Raw genomic sequence first — 17,602 nt, 5'->3', positions numbered from 1 at the left:
GTCACGTCCTCGATTTTGAACATAATTATAAATGATTTACATAATAAAAATACTCACAAATATCCGTACGGTACCCCAAAAGATCACTGTGTTCTCATTTCCTTAGTTAAGCTTCCAAATTCACAAAGTTTCCAAAATATTACAATATAGGCTCAACGGCCCCAAATCAACATAAGTATCAAATGTCGAAAGAGGATTAAGGGTTACAATATTCCAAATCAAAAGAATTACAATTTAAGTTACGAATACATCTTTCAAAATAAATTTACAAAGATGAATAAGTAACTCCTTCGGTTAGCTTTCAAAAATAATGACCACACTCCAAGCACGCCAAGCAATGCAAGCTAGGGTTCCGGGTTAGCACCTGAAAATAATATAAGGCTTGAGCTACACTAGCCCAGTAGAAAAGTCTACGCAAACTCTATATGCAAATGAGCGAGACGAATGAACAAATGATAAAAGATCACAAGACAACGGAGGAAGCACAACTTTCATGAACAAGTGTCCCAAAATCTCCAAATTTTCTTTTATTCAACCCATAAATCATATCCGTTCAAATCGTGTCTCAACATGTCGTGTCATTTATGTGTCTGAGCCGAAGCTCCTGCCGGGCTAATTTTGGGACCCCGATATCCCCTGCCAAGCACCCACCTTGAAGGTTAGGCCTTGAAAAAAAATATTTTGAGCATTAGCTCCTGCCAGGCTAATTATGGGACCCTGATATCCCCTGCCAGGCACCCACCCGTCGATGGGCCCTGAATGTTCGCGCGTCATTTGCAAGTTCAAGTGTATCGTTCGTAAAACATTGCGCAATTCGAAGCTCATCCTTAACATTTCAACAAAAGAATTTACATTTTCGGACAAAACCAAGTTGGATGTCTCAATGATCATGGTACCATGCATTTACCCAAGCCATCATCATATATAATAAACAAATCATTGTAGCCCCTGGAAAGGCATTTAGGCTTGGAAAAGAAAAGTGGAACGGTACAGGAGAAGTTTTGCTTTTCACTGGTGGTCTACCGGTAGGGAACATGGAGCTACCGGTAGGAATTGTAAACAGTGGGTGCAAGTTTCAGCTGGTAAGAGTTCTACCGGTAGAGATAAAAATACTACCGGTAGGTGGGAAAAAAATTAACAATCCTACCGGTAGGGAATAAGTCCTACCGGTACAAATGCAAAACAGAAAGGCCACCATTTTTGCACGAGGAAAAATCTGAGACAGGCTACCGGTAGGAGAAAAGTTCTACCGGTAGGAAGCTAATTTTTCTAGCAACACAACAGCGTTCTACCGGTATAACGGACGGGCCTACCGGTAGGAATCCAGAATTTGACGATTTTTCATCAGATAACAGATTTTGATCCAGACCAAACAACAATCAATATCAGCTCAAACAAAGCATGGAAATACTCAAACAAGACATAAGAGAACCCAAATAACATATAAGGAAAGGTAGAATTCCCTACCTCGAGTATCCAAACCGGAATCAAAGAGATTATGCAAACCCTAGCTTCCGGAATTCAAATCAAGCGAAAATACTCCGAACCAAACTTTGTCCAACACGATACAAGCTCGAATATGCAAATTAAAGATGGTTTGGGAGTTGATTGGTATGGATTTTTGGGTGGTTGGGTGAGAGAGTGAGAGAGATCGGGAGAGAGCTAAGATAAGAAATGGAAAATGAAAGTAAAAAAAAGAAAACATTTCCCTGGTATACACGTGCACACATGCACAAATTACACCAACACCCCATAACTTTCAACTCCTTACACAAAAGACCCCCACATTCATAATTAAACCATTTTCGTCCTTTTCTTTTCTTTTATTTTCTTTTACTACAAATATTAAAATAAAATGGAAAATTTTCGGATCTCTACATCCTACCCTCCTTAAAAGAATTTCGTCCTCGAAATTTTTCAAGCCAAAACTAGCTAACACACATATCACCTATGCACGCAAAACCTCAATCATAAATATTATGCAACATGCTAAATCATCAAAATACTTCAATCTTAAGTACTCACTTTGGGTTACTCCGGGAATAAATGCGGATACTTCTCTCTAACCTCATCTTCTCGTTCCCAAGTTTGATCATCGCTACCCTGACTTCTCCATAAGACTCGTACTAACGGTATCGTCTTACCCCTCAACACTTGATCGCGCGAATCTAGGATACGGACCGGTTCTTCCCCATAAGACGCATCGGCCTCTAACTCGAGTTCGGACCATTCCAACACATGCGACGGATCAGGTTCGTACTTTCTCAACATAGACACGTGAAAGACATCATGTATACCCGACAGCCTCGGTGGTAAAGCCAAGCGATATGCAACCTCCCCAATCTTCTCAATAATGTCGAACGGCCCGATATAACGCGGCGATAGCTTCCCCTTTTTCCCAAAACGAGACAAACCTCTACGCGGCGATACTTTAAGGAATACGTGATCCCCTTCTTCAAAAGACAACGGGCGACGACGACGATCGGCATAATTCTTTTGTCGGCTTTGCGCGGTTAACAATCTTTGGCGAATCACCTTAACTTGTTCGGTCGTTCTCTCTTGAGCTTCTTTAAGGCGCCGACGAATTACTTTCAAGCTCTCGGAGGTCTCCTTAACCATATCCGGTCCTACAAGCGTAGCCTCTCCCAATTCGGTCCAACACACAGGCGATCGACACGGTCTTCCATACAAAGCCTCATACGGTGCCATTTCGATACTAGATTGATAGCTATTGTTGTACGCGAACTCGATTAATGGCAAGTGGTCCTCCCAACTACCCCGGAAATCCATCACGCAAGCCCGAAGCATGTCTTCCAAAATCTGAATCGTTCTCTCGGATTGCCCATCGGTTTGAGGATGATACGCGGTACTAAATAGAAGATTAGTGCCCAAAGCAGCTTGTAAACTCTGCCAAAAACGTGCGGTAAATCTCGGATCTCGATCGGACACGATGGACACGGGAATCCCATGAAGTCGAATGATCTCTCGAATATACAAACGGCTAAGCGCATCAACGGAATCGGTGACCTGAATGGGTAGGAAATGAGCGGTTTTAGTCAAACGGTCCACAACTACCCAAATAGCATCATGCCCCCTTGGCGATCTCGGTAAACCTGTAACGAAATCCATGGTCACATGCTCCCACTTCCACTCGGCCACTGGTAATGGTTGCAATTCCCCCGCGGGTCGTTGATGTTCGGCTTTCACTTGTTGGCACGTGAGACACTTGGACACGAAAATCACAACGTCCCTCTTCATTCCGGACCACCAAAATTGTCTACGCAAATCATGATACATTTTCGTTCCTCCCGGGTGAACGGCTAACGGAGAATGATGAAACTCTCGTAAGATTTCTTCCCGACACGAAATGGGTACGAACAACTTTCCTTGATAGCGCAAGCTTCGGTCGGCGTGAATCATCCACCCTTCTTGAGCGTTTCCACTAAGGAATCTAGTACGGAGTTCCTCTGCTTCCTCATCATGTTGCTGGGCCTCAATCACTCTCGTCGATAAAGTCGATTGTACCGTCAAGTTGCATAACGTGACCCCTTCCCGAACTCCCTCAAAGTGCATGGCGTAGGAGCCCAAGTCGTTCATTGCTTTCCACTCATGAATCGCTAGGCTCGCTAGATGTGTCGGTTTTCTACTCAATGCGTCAGCCACAACGTTCGCTTTCCCCGGGTGGTATTGTAATTCAAAGTCATAATCCTCCAAATGCTCCATCCAACGGCGTTGACGAAGGTTAAGTTCCTTTTGAGAGAATAAATATTTCAAACTTTTATGATCGGAAAAGACTTCAAACTTCTCACCATACAAGTAATGACGCCAACTTTTCAAAGCAAATACGACGGCTGCAAGTTCTAGATCGTGTGTCGGGTAATTCCGCTCATGTGTTTTCAACTGTCGTGACCCATACGCTACCACTCGTCCCGCCTGCATCAACACGCATCCCAACCCTTCCTTAGACGCGTCACAATACACAGAGTAGCCAACTCCACGGTCGGGCACAATCAAAACCGGCGCGGTAGTCAATCGCTTCTTTAACTCCTCAAAGGCTGTCTCACACGAGTCACTCCAAACGAATCGGGTCCCCTTACGTGTCAATCTAGTCAGTGGTGCCGCTAAACGAGAGAAGTCTAAAACGAAACGGCGGTAGTACCCAGCCAAACCCAAGAAGCTTCGAATCTCGAATACGTTCTTTGGTCGCTGCCAATTCATAATCGACTCTATCTTTCCGGGATCAACAGACACTCCACCCTTCGAAACCACGTGGCCTAAGAATTTAACTTCGGATAACCAAAACTCACACTTACTAAGTTTAGCGTATAGCTGGTGCTCTCTCAAGAGTTCAAGAACAATGGTGAGATGGGCTTGGTGTTCCTCCTCCGTAGGCGAATAGATCAAAATATCATCCACAAAGACGACGACGAAGCGATCAAGATAAGCACGAAAAATACGATTCATCAAGTCCATGAATGTAGCTGGAGCGTTCGTCAGTCCGAAAGGCATAACAACGAACTCATAGTGGCCATAACGAGTGCGGAAAGCGGTTTTAGGGATGTCCTCTCTACGAACCCTCAATTGGTGATAACCGGACCTCAAGTCGATTTTAGAAAAACAAGTGGCACCCCGAAGTTGGTCGAACAAATCATCGATTCTAGGCATGGGATACTTGTTCTTAATGGTGACTCGGTTTAGCTTACGGTAGTCAATACACAAACGGAGTGAACCATCCTTCTTTTGCGCAAAAAGAGCCGGTGCTCCCCACGGAGACGTACTTGGACGAATGAATCCTAGGTTCTCCAGTTCTTGTAACTGAGTCTTTAGCTCTCTCAATTCGGCGGGTGCGAAACGATATGGAGGTACGGAGATAGGAGCGGTACCGGGAAGTAGATCAATGGTGAACTCAATCTCTCGCTTGGGAGGTAAACCAGGTAACTCTTCCGGGAATACATCCGGAAAGTCGCAAACCACTAAGGGTAACTCCCCACGCATGAAGGCATCCTCATCTAACGTCAAACTCGCCAACAATGAATAAACCGACCCTAGCTCACGAGGCCCACATAAATAAGGTTCCAATGGTTCTCGACGCTCCCCAAAGAATTCAAAACAAGGACCTTCGGGTGGACAAATACGAACTCGACGCTTAAAACAATCGATGGTAGCATGAAATTTGGATAGCCAATCCATTCCCAAGATAAGATCAAACCCCGACATTCCTAAAACGATGAAGTCGAACATGAAACGACAATCACGGATAACCAACTCACAATCTCGACAAATACGGTCAAGAGGTGTTCTACCCCCTAGAGGTGTTTCGACAAACAAAGGAGGACTAATAGTTTCCGATTCCAATTCCAAAGTACACACAAATGATGCAGCAATGAAAGAATGCGATGCTCCAGAATCAAAGAGTACTTTAGCAAATGAGTTGAACAAAAGAAAAGTACCCCTCACAACAGAAGTTTCCGGAACCTGAGAAGTGGTAGGTGGGATAGCAGAAGTGATGTTGAAAACTCGCCCCTGGGTACCCTGACCCTGCACAAAACCCCCTCTCTGACCAGAACCCTGAGCAGGCGCGGAAGAACTCGCTCCCTTGTCAACCCCGGAACTCTGAGCTGACGTAGTCTGACGAAAGTAAGGCTGCTGCTGCCTCTGAGTACCCCTAAACGGCTGGCCCACATTACGCCCCGTTCCCGGCTGCTGCACAGAACCTGACTCACTGCGCGCTCCCGACCCTTGAGGACAACTCCTTGCGAAATGATCCGTTTTACCACAAATATAACAAGTTTCCCCGAGGCGTGGACACTGAGCACGAACGTGTCCAGGTTGATTACACTTAAAACACACAGGCAAAGGCTTAGACAGAACACCCCGAGCCCCCAAAGAAGAAGGCGGCCTAAAGTTCGACGAACTACCCTGCGGTGTCTGAGATGGTTCCCTTGCCCTTTTCCTCCCTTGGCTTCCAAAGCTCCCCGATGAAGAACTCGTGTTCACGGTTGGTTGTCGTGGTTCCCAAACCCCTCTATTACGTTGCGCCTCTTTCGGTATCTCAATGCTCCTCGCACACTCAACTACCTCGGCGTATTTTGTCTTGCGTTGTACCATTACCATCCTCCTTACGGTGTTGTGCAGTCCTTTCTCAAAGCGTCTACATTTCCTCTCTTCCGTCGCCACCAACTCTGGCGCAAAGCGAGATAAAGATTGGAATTTTTGTGCGTACTCCGACACGGTCATGCTTCCTTGCTCTAACTTTTCGAATTGGTCCCTCAATTGGTCACGGCTAGTTTCTGGAAAATACTGCTCCTCAAATAACGCCTCAAATTCAGCCCATGTCAAATTCTCAACATCTGGCTCATCTATTTGAGCTGCGGTCCTTGCCGCTCTCCTTGCATCTTTCCTACTTTCAAGAACGGATTCCCACCATTCACCGGCCTCCCCAACTAGTTGCACCGCCACGATACCTACCCTGATGTTATCTTCTGTGATATTGAGAGCTCTAAAAAGCTTACGAATCTGAGCTAGCCAATGGTCCGCCACCAAAGGGTCGCTACTAGTCCCATCGAACACTGGAGGGTTTCTACGGCTAAACTCTCGCATCGCCACGATAGCTCGATCCTCAACATTCTCCCTAGGTGCTTGGTTTAGAAGATTTGCAGCTGTAAGTGCTGCGACGAGATCCCTAGCAAACTGATTTTGAGCTTGAGGTACTCCTGCACCTCGACCGATCCCAGCCCCCAAATTCCCACCTGGGTTCTCCCCATGCTGACTAACCTCGTCCTCAAGAGGTACCCCACGGCCACGACCACGGCCTCGACCACCCCGGGTCCCAGCCCCAACTCGTCTGACACGGGTCTTCGGAGGCATCTTACTACATGATATACAAAAGAAACTATTAACCACAACATTAAAACTACGGGGTTGAAGCCCTCAACTTCGCAACACGGGTTAATAGCTCTACACCACTCTACGATAATGAAAAAATGCAATGCCACGTAATCACATGAATGTTAGTCACACAAGCATGCACAAGTTATGTTAGAAGGCGCGACATTTTGAACCCATGAGACAAAACGTCTCCCCACGGTCTCTAGGTGTTCTAAACCTATGCTTTGATACCAAGTTGTCACGTCCTCGATTTTGAACATAATTATAAATGATTTACATAATAAAAATACTCACAAATATCCGTACGGTACCCCAAAAGATCACTGTGTTCTCATTTCCTTAGTTAAGCTTCCAAATTCACAAAGTTTCCAAAATATTACAATATAGGCTCAACGGCCCCAAATCAACATAAGTATCAAATGTCGAAAGAGGATTAAGGGTTACAATATTCCAAATCAAAAGAATTACAATTTAAGTTACGAATACATCTTTCAAAATAAATTTACAAAGATGAATAAGTAACTCCTTCGGTTAGCTTTCAAAAATAATGACCACACTCCAAGCACGCCAAGCAATGCAAGCTAGGGTTCCGGGTTAGCACCTGAAAATAATATAAGGCTTGAGCTACACTAGCCCAGTAGAAAAGTCTACGCAAACTCTATATGCAAATGAGCGAGACGAATGAACAAATGATAAAAGATCACAAGACAACGGAGGAAGCACAACTTTCATGAACAAGTGTCCCAAAATCTCCAAATTTTCTTTTATTCAACCCATAAATCATATCCGTTCAAATCGTGTCTCAACATGTCGTGTCATTTATGTGTCTGAGCCGAAGCTCCTGCCGGGCTAATTTTGGGACCCCGATATCCCCTGCCAAGCACCCACCTTGAAGGTTAGGCCTTGAAAAAAAATATTTTGAGCATTAGCTCCTGCCAGGCTAATTATGGGACCCTGATATCCCCTGCCAGGCACCCACCCGTCGATGGGCCCTGAATGTTCGCGCGTCATTTGCAAGTTCAAGTGTATCGTTCGTAAAACATTGCGCAATTCGAAGCTCATCCTTAACATTTCAACAAAAGAATTTACATTTTCGGACAAAACCAAGTTGGATGTCTCAATGATCATGGTACCATGCATTTACCCAAGCCATCATCATATATAATAAACAAATCATTGTAGCCCCTGGAAAGGCATTTAGGCTTGGAAAAGAAAAGTGGAACGGTACAGGAGAAGTTTTGCTTTTCACTGGTGGTCTACCGGTAGGGAACATGGAGCTACCGGTAGGAATTGTAAACAGTGGGTGCAAGTTTCAGCTGGTAAGAGTTCTACCGGTAGAGATAAAAATACTACCGGTAGGTGGGAAAAAAATTAACAATCCTACCGGTAGGGAATAAGTCCTACCGGTACAAATGCAAAACAGAAAGGCCACCATTTTTGCACGAGGAAAAATCTGAGACAGGCTACCGGTAGGAGAAAAGTTCTACCGGTAGGAAGCTAATTTTTCTAGCAACACAACAGCGTTCTACCGGTATAACGGACGGGCCTACCGGTAGGAATCCAGAATTTGACGATTTTTCATCAGATAACAGATTTTGATCCAGACCAAACAACAATCAATATCAGCTCAAACAAAGCATGGAAATACTCAAACAAGACATAAGAGAACCCAAATAACATATAAGGAAAGGTAGAATTCCCTACCTCGAGTATCCAAACCGGAATCAAAGAGATTATGCAAACCCTAGCTTCCGGAATTCAAATCAAGCGAAAATACTCCGAACCAAACTTTGTCCAACACGATACAAGCTCGAATATGCAAATTAAAGATGGTTTGGGAGTTGATTGGTATGGATTTTTGGGTGGTTGGGTGAGAGAGTGAGAGAGATCGGGAGAGAGCTAAGATAAGAAATGGAAAATGAAAGTAAAAAAAAGAAAACATTTCCCTGGTATACACGTGCACACATGCACAAATTACACCAACACCCCATAACTTTCAACTCCTTACACAAAAGACCCCCACATTCATAATTAAACCATTTTCGTCCTTTTCTTTTCTTTTATTTTCTTTTACTACAAATATTAAAATAAAATGGAAAATTTTCGGATCTCTACAGCTACCAATTGGTCCAGCGGGACGCTGCCGAACAGAAAGATATAACCGACTAACCCGTATCCAAGTCCATGGTTCCTCCGCTGATGAACAAACTTGCTCCGGTAGAGGCATATTGAATACTGTGCACCACCGGTCCATCCAACCCTTAAGTCCACGAGTCTGACTAGTCGTCAGCGTGACGCGGCCATCACCCGAGTCGCTTAGCCGAGCCATGCCCACCACAATAGCCCCTCAACTTCTTCCACCCTTGGACAAAGATGGGAGGAGTTGACCAGTGGTCCCTCCAGGCCATCTCGGTAATGTCTCAACTAAACCAATGTTTTTCTGAGGGTACACCCCGTGGTAGGTACACAGAGTAGTACCCGTCGGGTCTTCATGAGGAACGAAGAGGCGTTTTAAATATGGAGTAATGATGAATATTCGCTGCAGAGGGAGCGGATGGGACTGCTTGGCGCAAAAATCGAACGGTCAGGGGTGAATCCGAAGCGGCGTGGAATGCCATCTGGCAAAAGAGGGGGCGCCGCGAGTACGGATCGATTCAGGCTCTCCACGTGGCGCGTTGTGAGTGGTTGGCGTCGCGTCGCTTGGGTTACAGCTCCGAGTTTCCCTAGGGTTTTCCCCCCTCTCCCTCCCCATTTCATTCAATATATAAAGGGGGAGGGAGCAGAAAAGAGAACACTCTTGCTCTCTCGCTCTGCAACTCTCCTGCTTCCAAGCTCTCGCTCAAGGGTTTTCCGTCGCACTACCACTCACCATCGTTCAGCTTCATCTGCTTCAGGTAAACTCCGATCTCTTCAATTCTTCTTTTACTGCTTGCCACAACACTCACCATGCCTAATGGCATACTTTTGCACAAAACTTGAACTTAATTTGTTTTCGACGAGTTTCTACGGCCTCTTTTGGCCATGGTCCACTGCTTGGACCGCCAACAATGGTGGTCCTCACTCATATCCCCGCGGTGGGTCCTCAATCATTGCCACGATCTAGTGTAAAGGGTCTTCCTTGGTGAGGCCTCGTGTTTTCCACCGAGGAGGATCTCACTGAATGACACCCCCGGTGGAGGCCATAGGCACTCCACCGGAGGTACGCCAATAAGAGTGAAACCATGCTGAAGTAGGATTTTGACTTTCATTCTTCCTTTTTGTTTAGGTCTTTAACATGGTGGATTTTTCCAACTCCAGCTCGCCGAGGATAAATGCCGACGCGTACCCAGACCTCCAGGAAACAATCCAAAATGTCGGCAGAAGTTACCGAATGGGCAATGTGAGCTTTGACGAAAGCTTAAGCAATTTCGCCCCAATTTCGCCCAGCAAACCGAGCTGCATGTCATCCCTAGCATCCACATTCCTCTTCAAGTGGATGGCAGGGCTTCCAGGGATATCCTCTATGGCCAGAGCGATTCTTTAGATGAAGTTGTAGAGCCAAGCCCACACGGCTCTGAACGAGAAGAGGAGGAACAAACCGAGCGCACGACAGTCGGAGCCTAAGCCAGCACATCAACATCGGCAGGGCTACCGCCGAACGCGCCTGATGTAGGAGGGGCAGAGGCTCTGCCGAAACCACCGAAGGACATCAACCTTATTCCCCCGTTGCCAACAACCTTGGACCCATGCTGTACAACCAGCTTTACGGCGATGGTCCAGGGGGCTTCAAAGACGAATTTTTGGTGAAGTACAAGATCCCGAATGACGTTCTTATGGAGAGGGTGACCGGTGATAGAATCACCTTCGACACTGACTTAATCATCCTCCCATTGTATGCCATTATCGGGCTGGGGGGGGAGGTAAGGTTCCCAATGAGCCCCTTCCTCCGATACTTCTTGGAGTCATACAACATCGCATTAATCCAGGTCTCGGTGAACACTTGGTGCATCCTCTGCTCTGTAATGAGGTTGGCCAAACTAAATAACCAGCCCTTCACCTTGGGTGACTTGATACTGATGTATGTGGTCGTATCAAGGAACCCAACGTATGACAAGTACTATTTGACCACGCAGCAGTGGTTCGACCATCTCGTGGATCATCTCTACGACACAGAGAAGTGGGGGAATGTTCTAGTGAAGGTATCCGGCAACTTCGAGTGGGGCCCGATAGACCCTCTACTAGACATTCCCTTTCCCACTAGGACTGGCACATCAGTAGAGAGGCCCTACAACATCCCCCAAGCGCAGGGGTTCCCCGGCTATGAGGAAGCCCTTGGTATTACTTCTTGTGTCTTGTTTTTTCATACATTTGCTTCAATTCATACAAATGTTGCATTGTACTAACACTTCTCTACGGGGTAGATTGCTCCGCGCTGAACAAGGGACTTTACGTCACCGGTAGGTGGGCTAACTTGATCGCTCTCCTTCGGTGTGCCGACCGGGACGCACCTACCTTGCTCGGCTACGAACCCACCTACCACAGCTTCGCTTATCGTAAAGACAAGAGTACGATGGTAAGGAAGCCGATGAATCTCGCCAACGTCGTCGGGGAGGCGCTCCGAGACCAGTTTACAGCCTAAGACCTCTCCACCTTCAATCTGCCCAACACCTAACGGCAGCAATCTTGTTGACAACTAATTAGACACCTAAAAAAATACTTCATAATTTCTGATCAAATTTTGATGATCCAAGCCACTCAATGTGATCAGAACGTGATTTTAAGGGCACTCGCGAGAAATTATTAAAAAAAATGATCGAAAAAAGGCTTAATTTGAGCAATTTTTAGCTTAGATTTAATTAACGGTTCAATTAAAAACTACTCAAAAAAAGCACTTCCCGGTCATATGTTTTGCTAATTTCTTGTGGGCACCCTTAAAATCACATTCTGCACATATTGAACGGTTTGAATCATAAAAATTTGATCGAAAACTATGAGATTTAGATTTGGGGTGTTTTTTTGGGTGTCCATTGAACCGCCCCGATATATATATATTGCACGCGATTTTAGTATTTACGTGTCTTGATTGTTCAAGCCGTACATAGCACTTGAGTTCAACATTTATTTGTGCGTGCTAATTGTTTGAGTCGTGACTTCAGGCACGGGCATGTGCTAGTGTGTGTGTATATATATATCAGGGCGGTTCCGGAGACAACTAATTAGACACCTAAAAAAAGGCTTCATAGTTTCCGATTAAATTTTGATGATCCAAGAATGTGATCATAACGTGATTTTAAGGGTACCTGCGAGAAATTAGCAAAAAAAAAATGACCGAAAAAGACTTGATCTGAGCAGTTCTTAGCTTAGATTTAATGAATGGTTCAATTAAAAACTGCTCAAAATAAGCACTTCTCGGTCATATGTTTTGCCAATTTCTTGAGGGCACCCTTAAAATCACATTCTGCACACATTGAACGATTCAGATCATAAAAATTTGATAGAGAATTATGAGGCGATTTAAGGGACACCCAAAAAAATCATTGGCTTCAAGCCACATCCTAATCACTGGTAAAAAATCCAAGAAGCAATGGATTTGATACGTAACCACGTGAGGGATGGTACAAAGGACAAGTGTTTCACAAGCCCATTTAAAGTTGGTCAGCGGCACTTATTCTTCCAGGATAGAAATATCCAAGAAGGAGAAAGCAGCAAGAAGTTATAAGGCTTTGTCCTTGTCAGAAGGATAGATAGAGTAACTAAATTGCCATTGGAACTGAGGTGGGTTGTAGAGACCCGTATTTTAGGCCTATATTTTTTTTTTATATAACTGTACGGCTTGTCGAGATAAACGGTATGGATATATGGATTGACGCATTTGTGGAAGGATATAAAGGTAAATAGATGAGAGGTGCATGTGTGAGTGTGTGGTGTGAGGGCATGGGATTATTTCCCCCACCTCTATTATTCCCAGAGGAATGCTTTCCTCTTTCTCATTTCTATCTCTCGGCTCTCTCTCTAACTCTCACATATCTCTCTCTCGGCTCTCCTCCACTCCCACTCAAAATCAACTCCAATCAACCTCCACTCTCAAAACTCATGAAGATTGACCTCCATTCCACCCTCCGTACGTGGTCTTGAGCGTGTATTCAGTTGGGTCTAGCTCGGAGAGGAGTATTCAACTGATTTTGAGGTTCCGGAAGCTAGGGCTTACTCAAATTGCGTGGGTTTCGCTTCCCGACTTGAGGTAGGGAATTCTACCTCTCTTTATATGTTTTATGAGTGATTTGGTGCATGAATCGTGCTTGTAATGTCGTGTTTAAGTTTGGATTGAAAATTCGTAGTCGCTGTCAGAATTGTCTATTTTTCCTGGATTCCTACCGGTAGGCCCGTCCTTTCTACCGGTAGAACGTTGTTAATTTACCAGAAAATCGATTCCCTACCGGTAGGAACTCTTCACCTACCGGTAGAACGATTGAGAAATTCCTTCGTAACCAGCTCAAACGTACAGCAGCAGCTCAAAAGCTGCTCAACGAATTCGATTCCTACCGGTAGGAATTCATTACCTACCGGTAGGTCAAGTACAAAAATTATTTCGTTCAACTGTTGACCTTTCTGTTCCCAATTTCTACCGGTAGGAACTTCTCACCTACCGGTAGGTCAAGTGCTTCTACCGGTAGGAACTTTTTACCTACCGGTAGGTCAAGCGGCTTTGTTCAGATGTTGGCCCTTTTGTTTTCAAGTTCTACCGGTAGGACTTGCCTGCCTACCGGTAGGAGATTAGGAGTTTGAGCTGCTTTCAGCTGCTTTCTTGAGCTGCTGCAGTATCTTTCAGCTGCTTCCATATATCTTTCAACTCGCATGTCGAAGCTTTCCATTGACTTTAATGGGATTGTTTACGCATCCTTCCAAGTGTTTTGGCGAGTATTACTCGTTTCTGACTTAGAGTGGCATTCAATGGACTAGAGCGAACATGTCTAGGGATTCGACGAGTAGTAGTGCAATCCGTTCTCTCTCTCGACTCATAAAATTCTTAGATTCCTTTAGTACGTTCTTTTACGGACTCCGAGTATAGAAACTAGATAATCGGGCATCGTAGAGTCTAGTCGTGGGTTGATATGTGGTGTGCGAAGGTACGGGAAATGTACATAGGGGTACGGTGAGGACGTGTGTATTTGAGTATATGCGATATGGTAGATTGTTGGTCTTATATTACCATGTGATTGATTAAATGGTCTTTGGATTCAATTGAATGAATGGATGTTTGTGAAAATGGGAAGCAGAATGAAAGTGAATAACTAATGGACAGAGTATTGTAGGATTTTATGTATGGGCCTAGTACGTCATGTAAGATGCGGGTATGTAAACAAAGAGGAGGCATAAATGTGTCCAATTGTGGAATCACGTAATGATTAATTAAATTTCAGTGGTATAACCGTCAAAGGGATGATGAAATTGATTATGAAATGATGTCGATTGTGAAAAGTGTGAAAGGTGACCCAAGTGGTCGTTATTGAGGGAAAAGACTCGGGGTGACCCTGCGCTCGAGGGAACTAGACCCGAGGTGACCCAACTGATTCATATTATTGGAGGAAAAGACTTGGGGTGACCCTGCGCTCGAGGGAACTAGACCCAAGGTGACCCCACCTGATTATTGTTATTGAGGGAAAAGACTCGGGGTGACCCTGCGCTCGAGGGAACTAGACCCGAGGTGACCCTAGTGATTATTTGATGGGAAATACCGGATTAAAGGAAAAGAAAGGTTTTGCAATTAAGGGATTTAATGAAGATCAATGTGGACACGAGAAAGATTGTACTATCATACGGAGAATAATAAGATGTTTTGATTTGATTATAGACAAGTGTGAGATGACGTGAGTTTAATAATGTAACTAGTTAAAGAAGTAAACGGCTAGTGACATTGATGTGAAGTCTAGGACTCTTAGGCGATAATTCGCAGCTTGTTGGTAGTCATTTGTGGTATAGGCGTATCTGTCAGTACTCATTCATTCTCGGTGCATGGTTCATTCAAATTGCATATAGCTTGAGTTTAGAATTTTCTACTGGGCTAGTGTAGCTCAACCAAATCTTTCTTTTCAGGTTCTGATGCCGGGCAATAGATTGCATGCATTATGTGCTTGACAGTAAAAGACTTTTGGAAGCTGACATCACTGGTTATTTCGTCATCTTTGTGAAGATCTCATTTTGTTAAAGGTGGTTTTGTAACTAATTATTACTGAATTTTCTTTTGACTAAAGTTGTAATTATCTAAACTTAAGGACTTGTTTGTAAATTAAACAGGTGGGAAACTCATTTGGGTAACGTATATGATATGCGAGGTTTCTCTTTTATTGAAATGTATTACTTAATTATGTTGAAAATCGAGGGCGTGACAACTTGGTATCAGAGCATAAGTTTAGAACACCTCGAGACCGTGGGGAGACTTTTGGTCTCATGGGTTCAAAAAAATCGATGCATTTTTTTTACAAAAATCACAGGTGTGCTTGCATGAAGAGTCAGTATGTCGATGTGACATTGCATATATATCACATAGAGTGGCACAAAGTTGTTGACTTCGGTTGGAAAGGTTGGAGACCTGTAGCACATAATTAGGTGGCTAATGTTGATGATTTCATTTCTTATGCTTCCATAGTAGGATGTCTTCGAGACGTGGAGATAGGTGTGGTGAGACTGGGGATCGTGAGCACCAGGGCTGTAGTGCAAACGGGGAGAATGAAGTGAGTCAATGTACCAGGGATGAAGCGATGTTTCCTGAGATTGCTGAGTGCGGAAAAGGTGTCGAGACACTGGAAGGTGCGCAAGGTGGTGTGAATGTGGGAGAAATTAGGCATCGAGTCGTTAGCACAAAATCATCTTCTAAGAGTGTTGAGAGTTCAGGAAGGCAGAAACCTAGAGTATTAAATCACTTTACTCAGGACCAGCAGGGCTTTAAGCCACCTCTTTATATCGGGACTCCAAGAGCTCTTCTCAAGTGTCAGACTATGTGTTATCGATGTCGTCAGTTTGGCCATATTCGTTCTCAATGTCCACGGCGTGGGGGATCTTGTTATACTTGCGGTGAACGTGGCCACATGGCAAGGAATTGTCCTCGGGGATTGGGAGTACATGGTGAGTCGAGCTCGATGCAGCAGGAAACACATACGTCGAAACAGCAACAGATGCAGTTCCGCCGCTAAACTACCACCCCCCCTTATTCTCTAGCTCTTAGAAGCGTCACTTGTTTGAGGTATCATTTATTCCTAGTTGTGCTACTCATTCTCTACAATACTTTTGATTTGGAAGCATTTCACTCATTGAGAATCCTATTCTTGTCCATGTTTGGAATAGAAAATAAGAAATCTTAGTCCACGCGTGTTGAGAAATATCGATAGATCATATTTGCCGAGATTAGAGGTTAATCATTCCGTATTGAAGTGTTGTCTTTGACCTCTTTAAATTGCTTATATCGAGATTTGGTCTGATTTGGACAGGGATTGTTTGTATCCATGATGATTGGTGACATCTCAAATGTGAGTTTAGAAGAGTTGTTTCTTTTATTACCATCTTTCATTGGCCGAGCTGAATATTGCCAGAATTGTATCGTAATTTATTCTTCCATGAAATCCAGTGGGTGGATGACCCGTTATAATTCTCAGTATTTGAGTCAATTGTCATGCGATCCCTTCCTAACTTTTCTTGGGCATATTTAAATTCTTATAGCGAAGTATCTTATGACACTGTTGCTATCAAATTTGACAAGTGTTTCTCGTTCCCTATTCGAGGTCTTATTTGACATCATCCTGCTTGAGATAAGTTTTCATTGGTCAGTTTAGATTTCCTTGATGCGATTATCATTTTCGTCGTTTGCTTATAACCGTTATTCCATATGAGTATTTAATTTGCAACATCAATCTGTTGAACCCAACCTTTAGCTATGTACCGTATGAAATACAAATTCGTTAACACTATCAAAATTTAGACCTTGTACCCATCATTGCCTGCTTGGGCCATCATTCATTGTGGTCCCATGACTAAGAAGTCATATGATTTGAACTCATATCCTCTTTGTATCTATTTGTTTGCCCTTGCCTATTTGGTTGGTTCGAATTTCCATTGTTGGAGTCAAATCTTGTGGTGACATATCTATTGATGTCTATTCATTGACACCGTTCAATACAAATTCAATTGTGGAAATTACTTTCAATGGTATTTTACTCTGTCGTGGTTCCTCGATTCTGGAGGCACATGATTCATCTTGTGATGCTTAGTCTCAAATTGTTGAAAGTTCTACTCATTTCTAGTATGGAAAATTTCCTATTTTGGATCAATTGGTTTGCGCGAGATCAGTCTCATTACCTGGAACTTATTCATAATATCGAAATCTTTCGTTTGAAAAATGTTATCCGTTGACTCCTCTGACTTGTAAAGCAATAAGAGAGTTATGACCTGTCACTTCAAATTTCGTGAGTTGGCATAAATAGGTACTTCGAGTTTGTTGCCGAACCGCCGTAAAGATTCCAAGTGCTCTCTAAATTTCAGATGCCCTATTGCTGTTCTTCAAATTCTTGATTAATGCTGCTTGAGTTTTGTAGCTTATTCGTTTCATTTGAGATGACGAATCGAATCCTTCTCGTAATATAGAATGACCCAACCTAGAGTGAAAATTTGGTGCGGCCTTTAGAAGGATTGGCTTGTGTTATGGACCCGCTAAAACAATTAATTCGATTCGCCAACGATAGTT

Source organism: Rhododendron vialii, chromosome 1a (genome assembly GCF_030253575.1).
Source record: "Rhododendron vialii isolate Sample 1 chromosome 1a, ASM3025357v1".
NCBI lineage: Eukaryota > Viridiplantae > Streptophyta > Magnoliopsida > Ericales > Ericaceae > Rhododendron > Rhododendron vialii.
This window is presented reverse-complemented; position numbering follows the sequence as displayed.